Consider the following 10706-nt stretch of genomic DNA (forward strand, 5'->3'; position numbering starts at 1 on the left):
TGTATCTTCATAGTCCAACAGTCCGGCCAAAGGATATAGTCCGGCTGTCCGAGGACCCCCTAATCCAGGACTCCCTCAGTATGGACGACGATGCCGATATGGAGCAAGGCCAAGACCCGCCATTCACCGGATGTTGGACGGCTACCTCTTCGTACGACGTGTACATGGTTGATACACCGAAAGGATCTGGCGACGACAACGAAGAGCCAGATGCGAATAAAACCTCTGAGACACAGTCCAAGCGCCGACGCCCCAAGCGCCATTTTAAGCCTCGCCGCTCAAAAGATAGAAATATTGGCACTGGAGAAAATAGTACTCCAGGCGACGCCGAAAACAACGAAGACCCTGTCGGAGCTACATCCGAACAGGAGGAACACGACAACAGGCAAGACAACCCTGATGAACAGGCCATAGAAGATGACTCGGAGGACGATAGTTACCGTCCACCCTCCGAGGAGGAGACAAGCCTCGGCAACGAAGACTTCATCGTGCCGGAAGATCCTCTCGAGCAGGAGCGCTTTAAGCTTCAGCTCATAGCCACCGCAAAGAGCCTGGAAAAGAAACAACATCAGCTTCAAGCCGAATAAGATCTGCTCGTCGACAGATGTCCTGATGTCCTGACAGCCGAAGAATACGGCCCCAGGCGCCCAGCCAAGAGCTACCCGAAACGCAGACTGCTACCTCAATTCAATGAGGAAGCACCAGAGCGCACATCTCCCTCACGTAATGCGGAACGACCACCACGTGGTCGAGACAGGGTGGCCGACTGGCCACCCCGCGGCCGGGATAAAGCAGCAACACAGGCCGAACATCAGCCTGCCCCAGCGCCTCGTAAAAACAGAGACGGAAGAGTTCGGGGTCACACATACGACCTCCGGCAGATCCTGGACGATAGTGCAGGACATACAAGATCGATCTACGGATCGTGAGGGCGTGCCCCGAGGCACGACGACGGCTACCTATTCGGACATGATAAATCTAACCACGCCCGGGCCGAATACCGCAGACGGACTCCGTCAGAGCTACGCCACAACGCGGTCCAATATAGAGGCGCCGCACACCCTCTCTGCTTCACAGACGAAGTACTGGATCACGAATTCCCCGAGGGGTTTTCAAGCCTGTCAACATTGAATCATACGACGGCACAACCGATCCCGCAGTATGGATCGAGGATTTCATTCTCCATATCCATATGGCTCGAGGAGATGACCTCCACGCCATTAAATACCTCCCACTAAAATTCAAAGGGCCAGCTCGGCACTGGCTTAACAGCCTGCCTGAAAATTCTATCGGCAGCTGGGAGGACTTGGAAGAAGCTTTCCTGGACAACTTCCAAGGAACCTATGTCCGGCCACCAGACGCCGATGACTTAAGCCACATAGTTCAACAACCTGGAGAATCAGCCAGAAAATTATGGACTAGGTTCCTAACCAAAAAGAACCAGATCGTTGACTGTCCAGATGTCGAGGCCTTAGCCGCCTTCAAACACAGCAGCCGTGACGAATGGCTAGCACGCCACCTCGGCCAAGAAAAGCTGAAGTCCATGGCAGCCCTCACGGCACTCATTACCCACTTTTGCGCGGGAGAGGACAGTTGTCTGGCCCGTAGTAACAACACGGCCAGCGAGACAGGCCCCTCCGAGGCCAAGAATAGCACTAGCAAGCTCCGGCGCAATAGACACAAATGCTAAAGCAATGGCAACAACACCGATGACACCACGGTCAACGCCGGATTCACTGGCTCCAAGTCCGGCCAACGGAAGAAGCCCTACAAAAGGAACAATGAAGGACCTTCCAGCCTGGACCGCATACTCGACCGTCCGTGCCAGATACATGGCACCCCGGATAAGCAAGCTAATCATACCAACATAGATTGTTGGGTTTTCAAGCAGGCCGGCAAGTTAAATGCCGAAAACAAGGAAAAGGGATCACAAAGTGAGGACGAGGACGAAGAGCCCCGGCAACCGAACACTGGGGGGCAGAAGAAATTTCCCCCTCAAGTCAAAACGGTGAACATGATATACGCTACGCACATCCCCAAAAGGGAGCGTAAGTGAGCACTTAGGGACGTCTATGCGGTAGAGCCAGTCGCCCCAAAATTCAATATGTGGTCATCATTCCCGATCACCTTCGATCGCCGGGATCACCCAACTAGTATCCGACATGTCGGTTCAACCGCACTAGTCCTCGACCCAATTATTGACGGGTTTCACCTAACACGAGTCCTGATGGACGGTGGTAGCAGCCTCAACCTGCTTTATTAGGACACAGTGCGGAAGATGGGCATTAACCCCTCGCGAATCAAACCAATAAAGACTACCTTTAAAGGAGTCATACCAGGCGTAGAGGCCCGCTGTACGGGCTCAATCACGCTGGAGGTGGTCTTCGGTTCTCCGGACAACTTCCGAAGTGAAGAGTTAATCTTCGATATCGTCCCCTTCCGCAGCGGCTATCACGCACTGCTCGGACAAACCGTGTTCGCTAGATTCAACGCAGTGCCACACTATGCTTATCTCAAGCTCAAGATGCCCAGTCCACGCGGCATCATAACAGTCAATGGCAATACGGAACGCTCCCTCCGAACAGAGGAGCACACCGCCGCCCTAGCAGCAGAAGTACAGAGCGACCTTCTCAAGCAGCACCATAGTACGGCTGTCGAGCCCTCGGACATCATTAAGAGGTTCCGGACTACACTGCAACAGGACGGTGCGGCTCGTCAAGAGCTCGACTAGCAATTCGCCCTCCGTCCCAGTCCCAACGAGGTAGTGGCATTCGTACCACGTGTACACAATCACGCACTCAAAATTCCATGGACAACGAGGGAGGCACAAGATAACCCGGGGGCTACAATTCGGCCAGACCGATCCCGGATACACATACTTTAACTTTTTTATTTCATGTTCCTTTTTTTTCACGGGCCTGATCGCAAGTCCTTTAGAAGGATTGGCATACAACGGAGGCAAGCAACACAGGTGTGTAGGGTAACCTTTATACGTTCTTCTTAACGGTATTCATACTTATTTCCCAGGACCCGCACGCTACGCCCTACTGATTCCGGCATGTCAAATGGCCCGGATACTTCTCGCACCATCTGTACAAGATACGCCTTGACGTATCCATCCAGTTATAATAAAAATGGTTCGCGGCCCAGTTTATGTGGTTTTCGCTTCTTACTTCGTTTTATTTCGATCCGCTTATTTGCGGCATCGATACTCTTCTTTACGTTTCATATTCGCCAGGGGCTACTTGTCGCCCCACAATACGGCAGCAAAGTCCGAACACTTCTTATATATAAGTTCGGCACCCCGAATTTAGCATTATATGCATTGGCTCCGAATCATGTCTTTGGTCAATAGTTGGGTTGCCTGGCTCCTGTGCTTGCTACCATACATTCCGCTCTATCGGCTAGGGTAGTAAAGGGAGAACTACTGCGATTGTGCCCTGGCCTTGACCGGATGAGCACCTCAGCAGAGAAAGCCGAAAACTGAGTGTCATGATACGGCGAGAGCCGGTCAGCTATTCGAGGGTTACAAAATCGTTGGAGATTTTTTCCGCGTCATGCGAAGGATTGGCACTTCCTGATCAGATGCTGACAGCACCCTGGCCTGGACCAGGGGCTGCACACTTGCTTAACTATAAAACTCCTATGGCTAAGTGAGGGCGTTCAAGCCGCACAGTCCGATTGCCTTGTTCGTTGCGCTAAACAACTCCTCCAAAGGACCATATTGGATCAAGATTGTTTAGAATCCATCCGGAACACCTCCGTACTACCTACGTGAGGGCAGAAGCCGACGATTGGCCAACCCTCAGGTTACAAACAACACGGCCGCACAGGAGGAAACAATTCAAAGCATAATAAAATTATTTTACAAACACCGGCTTTGTTCCCATAATACAAGGCAAAGGCAACATGAATACATTTATTCAAATACAATGTCCTGTGAACATTGCGCCGCCACAAGTCGAGACCCCTCTATGACATCCGCGAAATATCGCTCGGGTGTGCGGTACTCCTTGCCCTCCGGCGGCCCGCTGGCAACTTCAACAGCGTTCATCTTCGTGCACCACATCTTGCAGCGAGCGAAGGCCATACGGGCACCTTCAATACAGGCAAAGCGCTTGATGACGTCCATCCGCGGACAGGCCTCCACCAGATGCCTCACGAGTCTGAAGTAGCTGCCGGGCATAGCTTCGGCTGGCCATAGCCTGATTGCCAAATCCTTCATGGCTAGTTCGGCCACCCTGTGCAGCTCCACCAGCTGCTTCAGCTGATCGGTGAAGGACACAGGATTCTCTGGCGTCGTGTACTGCGACCAGAATAGATTCTCCGTAGAACCTCCTCCTTCGGCTCGGTAGAACTCTGCAGCGTCTGATACGCTGCATGGTAGATCCGCAAAAGCCCCTAGGGAACTCCGAACCCGGGTTAGTAAAAGGTATTGCTTCTCTGCATACTTGCTTTGCATCTTAAATGCCTTACCCGCCGTGATCTTCTTGGCCTCCTGGATCTCTTGGAGGGCGGCCAGGGCCTCATTCCGTGTGGTCCCCGCGCTCTGACGAGCCTTGGTGAGCTCGGCCTCTTTAGCCGACGCATCATTCTCCAAAGTCTCACATTTTTTCACCGCATCTTGGAGCTCCTGCTGGACTTCTTTGACCCGGGCCTTGAGCTTTTTTTGAGCGGCCTGCTACTGGACAGCTTTCTCCTCGGCCTCGCCCAGGTCCTTCCTCAGGGCCTCGACCTCGGTCGCGGCTCCTGCACATATTACGACACTACAGTCAATATACATCGCCTACGCTTTCCGAACATACAGCAAGTCGTTATTCACCTTGCTTCTCCTGGAGCTGAACCCTAACCTCGCCGAGCTCGTTCTTAGTCTGCTCCAGCCTCTACCTCAATTCAGAGACTTCGGCGGCATGCGAGGTTGCGGCTAATAGCGACGCTTGCTTATGCATACGTATTATGTTAGTCTCCTGCAACAGAAGATCGATCCTCTGTCCGGTCCTCCTCGCCGAACACCGGACAGTGTCTCAGGGGCTACTGACTACAAGTTTTTTTTTTCTCTTTCTACGTCACTTACCTCGAAGCCTGTCAACAGGTTGCTACAGGCGTCGTTCAGTCCACTCTTGGCGGACTGAACCTTCTCAATCACCGCGCCCATAAGGACACGGTGCTCGTCCATAAAGGAGGCGCCTCGTAGCACCTCCATCAGGTTGTCCGGCGCCCCTGGATGGACAGGGACCCCCGGCGGAAGCGGCGCACCCCCTCCTTCAAAGGGGGCTGCTCGCCCGACTCTAGAGCCATATAGGTCTCCGGAATCGTATTCGGCTGAGGGCCAAACTGGATGCGGCCCTCTTCGCCAGTCTCCATGGGGATCGTCTCCTCCATGTGTCCGGCAGTGGAGGCTTCGCCTCATGGCGCCTCCCGGACAACGTCCTGGGCTCCTCCCCGGTTCGGATCGGCCCTCCGGGACAGAACTTCGGTGTCGTCCCTGGCCCCGGGGGAGTAAGCAGGCGGTGGCGACTGGCTCGCCATCTCCGACGGAGCCAACAAACCTTCAGATGAGGATCGCTGGACAAGGTCATGGGCCGGACTGCAATAGTACAGTTAAACTACATCAAGATAATGGAGAGAAAGGGCTGGATGTGCGCACGAGAGAGCCCTGTCACTTATGATGCGGCCTGGGGCTTAGTGCGGGGGCGTCGTTCCAGATTGCTGTCAACGTTCCACGCGGTGTTGACCGCTGGAACACCCTTCCCCTTCTTGGGCGTCTCCGCCTCCAGATGCGCCGGAGCCGCCCTCTTCTTCTTCCTCTCCTCAGGGGGAGGATTGTTTTCTTCCTCCTCCTCCTCTTCCTCGTCATTGTCCTCGGGGATAGAGGAATGAGTTTCGTCGTCTCCGGACGCCACGTCCGAAGTCCCTTACGGCGGAGGCCACTCTTGGCCTTCTTCTTGGCCTTCTTCTTGGCCTTCTTCTTGGCCTTCTTCTCCGGCGCCTTGTATGGCACCGGCACCAGCATCTTCGCTAGCCGCGGGATGACTGGTTCTTCAGGCAGCGGAGCCAGACACTGGATCCGCTTCACCCTCTCCATCCAGTCCTGAAAGAGCAATAATAAAAACTTAGATATCATCCTCAAAACATTTAAGTCGGGGATATGTCAGAAAAAATATATACATATACCTCGCTGGCGGGGTGTTTACAATCGTGACCACGGTCTGAGTCCGTGGCCGGTGGCTTCTCGTTTCCCTTAAAGAGCAACTTCCAGGCCCCTTCGTGAGAAGTCTCAAAGAGCCTTTTCAAGGTCTGGTGCTTCTTCGAATTGAACTCCCACAAAGGGTGGCTTCGGCGCAGGCACGGAAGAATCCGGCGGACCAGCATCACCTGGATGACGTCAACGAGCTTGACGTTCTTGGTCACCATGCTTTGGACGCGCGTCTGCAGCGCTATCAGCTCGTTAGGTGAACACCAGTCCGGACTCTTCTCGACCCAGGAGGTGAGTCGCATGGGAGCACCAGAGTAGAATTCGGCAGCTGCGGCCCAGGTGGTGCCACGAGGTTCTGTGATGTAGAACCACTGCTTATGCCATTCCTTTACTGTCTCCATAAAAGTGCCTTTGGGCCAGGAGATGTTGGAGAGCTTGCTCACCATGGCTCCTCCGCACTCCGCGTGCTGGCCATCCACCACCTTCGGCTTCACGTTGAAGACTTTGAGCCACAGCCCGAAGTGGGGATGGATGCGGAGGAAGGCCTCACACACGACGATAAACGCCGAGATGTTGAGAAAGGAATTCGGGGACAGATCATGGAAATCTATCCCGTAATAATACATCAGCCCGCGGACGAAAGGGTGGAGTGGAAACCCTAGCCCGCGGAGGAAATGAGGGATGAATACTACCCTCTCTGTGGGCTCCAGCGTGGGGACGATTTGTCCCTCGGCCGGCAAGCGGTGGGCGATTCCCTTCGCCAAATATCCGGACGCTCGGAGCTCAATAATGTCCTCCTCCTTGATGGAGGAGACCATCCACTTGCCCTGACCACCGGATCCGGACATGGTTGCTTGAGTGGAAAGGAGATAAGAACTTGGGCGCTGGAGCTCAAGATTGGGAAGGCGGAGACAGAGAGAAGAGGAAGAGGGAATCCTTATCCTCTTATAAAGGCAGCAAACATTAAACCCCTCCTCACTCGCCTTAAGATTCGCCTATTCCCAAGGGCCGTGCAAACGGCACAGTTGGGTTACCCATGCCCGCATTGATGGGAATCCCGCAATAACGGGACACGATCTCTGCTTCGACAAGACATGCCAATAGCAACCGCATCTCGAAGCGTGGGATGACAGAAGAAAAACGGTTCGAAATTATGACCGGACAAACACAATGTCGCATTGTAAAGAAGCTGTCAACAGATTAGATTCGTGCAAATATTATATTCTCTCTGCGGTTGTGTATGGTGTGTGTAACAGGTCCGGATACAATCATCACATCCGAAGACTATCTTGGAGTTCGGAGAAAGGGGATCCCGCCTTGCAATGCCGAAGACAATCTGCGCGCCGGACTCCTCGTCATTGAAGCCAGGTTCAGGGGCTACTGAGGGAGTCCTGGACTAAGGGGTCCTCGGGCGTCCGGCCTGTTACTCATTGGGCCGGACTGATGGGCTGTGAATATACGAAGGCCGAAGACTATAGCCGTGTCTGGATTGGACTTTCCTTGGCGTGGAAGGCAAGCTAGGCGACCAGCTGTGAAGATTCCTTCTTATGTAACCGACTCCATGTAACCCTAGATCTCTTCGGTGTCTATATAAACCGAAGAGCATAGTCCGGATAGGACACATTCATTACCATATTCATAGGCTAGACTTCTAGGGTTTAGCCATTACGATCTCGTGGTAGATCAACTCTTGTAACACTCATATCCATCAAGATCAATCAAGCAGGAAGTAGGGTATTACCTTCATAGAGAGGGCCCGAACCTGGGTAAACATCGTGTACCCCGTCTCCTGTTACCATCGATCTTAGACGCACAGTTCGGGACCCCCTACCCGAGATCCGCCGGTTTTGACACCGACAGCGGCGGCAGCCGGTGAGGCCCAGATCGTCCTCGGCTACAGACTTATTTATGTATTAATTTGTAAGATTTTGATGAATAATTAATAAAGTGGTTGGGTGCATGCAGAGGCCAGTGTTAATCCTCCTTTTGAGAAAAAAGAGTGCACTTTGTCAGTCCCATCCACACATTATTGAGTTTAAAATTCTGCAACGCATATTTCAATGTGTATAAATTCGTAAGTGTTTTTAGGGATACAGTACATTTTTAAGTGTGGTCAACATGCGCGGGATGAAAGTTTCAACCGACACACGAGATGATTGTCGAAAAAAGAAAACCAATTGGAAAAAAATACGCGCGAAGGAAAAAAATCGAAATAGCCCACGCGGCACGAAGCAACGATCTCAACTTCCTCTAACCACCCACTGGGCCGTCGTGAACCTTGCCACCGCCCAACTCGAGATTAGCCTCATTCCCACTCACCTCTCGATTGGAGCCTAGAGCAGTTCTCCACCCAGATCCCGTCTCTCACCCGTTGTGGCAGCGACCGACAGCACTCGGCAAGTAACGGTGCTAGGTCAGTGCGTCCTTTCCTCTGTCTCCCCGGGACTTCCTTTCTCCCCTCGCCTTGATCTCTTATTTTTGTATTCATGTAGCAAAGTACGGCGACTGGTGGTGGCAGAAAACGGCGAGTGGCTACGCATGCTGTTGTGGGAGCGGCGGCAGCATGGGCTGATGGGCGAGCGGGGGGTAGGGGCGCAAGGCTGATGGCCGAGCGGCGGGGCGTGCTAATGGGCGACCGGCGCCGTGGGCTGATGTTCTGCGCTGATCGGTTCTCATTCGCATGCAGTGTAAAGGAGGCGAGAGATCCACATCTCTAGCTGAACAGCCGCTCGAGGAAAGGTCTTCTCCCTACCCAGCCAGAAGTTTGATCCTTCCGATCGAAGAGGTACCGTATCAGGTATCACCATAATCAAATCCCATCCATCTGCTTTTTCTTAATTCAGACATGCTGGAGTACATATGTTTCCATTCATCTGGATTTTCTATGAATCATTGTCAAAGCAGATCCCATCCACCGGTGAGATGGCCAAATTTTGGTAGTTGAACTTACGTACCACCTCTTTGGTTCCATCGTACCAATTACTCGCCAGTAATTTTGGAGTAGTACTTATCTGCAATCTAAGATTTCAACCCACGTTAATCTAGTCTGATTGATTCTGAATGTCAAATCCTTGCTAGCTAGGATGTCAAATATGTACGATTCACACAACTATGCTGGCAAAACTACTACATAAGAATAGTACTACTAGTTTAGCTTCGTACAACTACTTGTTCCAAGACATTCTAGTATCTTGTGGGTGTGTTATGTTTGCTAGCCCTGGTGCATATCTTTGGGTCGAGAAATGTGTGTGTAGGTCAGGGGGAAAAGGCATCAATTGAGGCAATGAACTGACACATATGACCCGTGGAATGGTGTATTTCCTAATGGATTGTTCTTTTCAATTCTATATATCTACAATAAGATCTTACCATGATATTTTCTCAAAGTTGTGTCGATTTAATGGCACATATCCAGATTTTTCTTTAACTGATGGTAGATTTGCCATCTTATCTTGTTCCTGAATCATGGTGTATGTGTCGCCTTGGCATTTTAGTTCTCAATATAATGATTTATGAACACATAGGCATTGATGTGGATTTTAGATTTACTTAGTCTTTACTTTAAGTTGATAAACCGTTCCTCTTGGTTAACTTGTAGAGTTGACTACTAAAGCAAGTTATCACAAATAGCAGTGAATTGTATTCAAAGATCTAGAAGTACTAGTCTGTATAACCCTGTGCATAAAAGGTGCAAAACAATAGTCATTTTATTTTTGTTCATTTTTACTTTTCAGTTTCCATTTGCAAGACGTATGGTTGGAAAAGGATTGAAGTACTGGTGTAACACTAATAATTCTTACTAAGATGTGATTTCTATGTCAATGTGTAGATGATTCCTGAACAAGTAAGTTTGTTCCTTTTAGCTCAATTAAATGTCAGCTGCATTATATAATTTTTCATCTCTCTTATAACAAGTCTTATAGTTTCTTAGGTATTGGTAAGTCATATTGGAGATAAATTGAGTTGTGATAATGCTATGATACTAATGATGACAATGGTACCTATGGAAATGTGGGAGATTATATATATGGCGATGGGCATTACGATCAAGACGACGATAATGGTGATGAGTCTGATGATCTTCGAGTCATGCAACCAAGTGAAGTTATGAAGTTCATGGACAATTTAGCTTATGCACATTGTTTGGACCATTATATCTTAGTCACTATTTTGTTTTTCATTTGACACTTCTTAGATGCGTCAGTATGGCCAATGTAATATTGATTCAACTCATTAGACATGTTATACTTCTTGTTGTTATGCTAAATAAAATATATTTTCTTTGATCATGTGTAGTTGTGTGATTCTAAGATGTATTTGAAAGGCCAATATTTTGAAATACTATCGTCATGAATCACAATTTCTTGGTATGCAACAACCCTCGATGCAAGCAATTTGTAAGGGTGACTTATTTCCTACGGTACAACAAACATCTTGGGTACACAATATGACCACAGGAACTTAAGAACATTGGTGAATTTATACAATTGATGGTGCTAGAAAATTCTCA

At 50.4% G+C, this 10706-nt stretch overlaps 1 long non-coding RNA gene across 1 annotated transcript; it reads left to right on the forward strand.

The window, feature by feature from the left end:
- Nucleotides 1–8537: 8537 nt before the first annotated feature.
- On the forward strand, nt 8538–10485 carry LOC109731791 (uncharacterized). Its single transcript, XR_002225209.4, has 5 exons — nt 8538–8609; nt 8689–8782; nt 8883–8993; nt 9931–10040; nt 10120–10485. It is a non-coding gene; the product is annotated as an uncharacterized lncRNA (long non-coding RNA).
- The last annotated feature ends 221 nt before the right edge of the window (nt 10486–10706 follow it).

Source organism: Aegilops tauschii, chromosome 3 (assembly GCF_002575655.3).
Source record: "Aegilops tauschii subsp. strangulata cultivar AL8/78 chromosome 3, Aet v6.0, whole genome shotgun sequence".
In the NCBI taxonomy this organism is placed as follows: Eukaryota; Viridiplantae; Streptophyta; class Magnoliopsida; order Poales; family Poaceae; genus Aegilops; species Aegilops tauschii.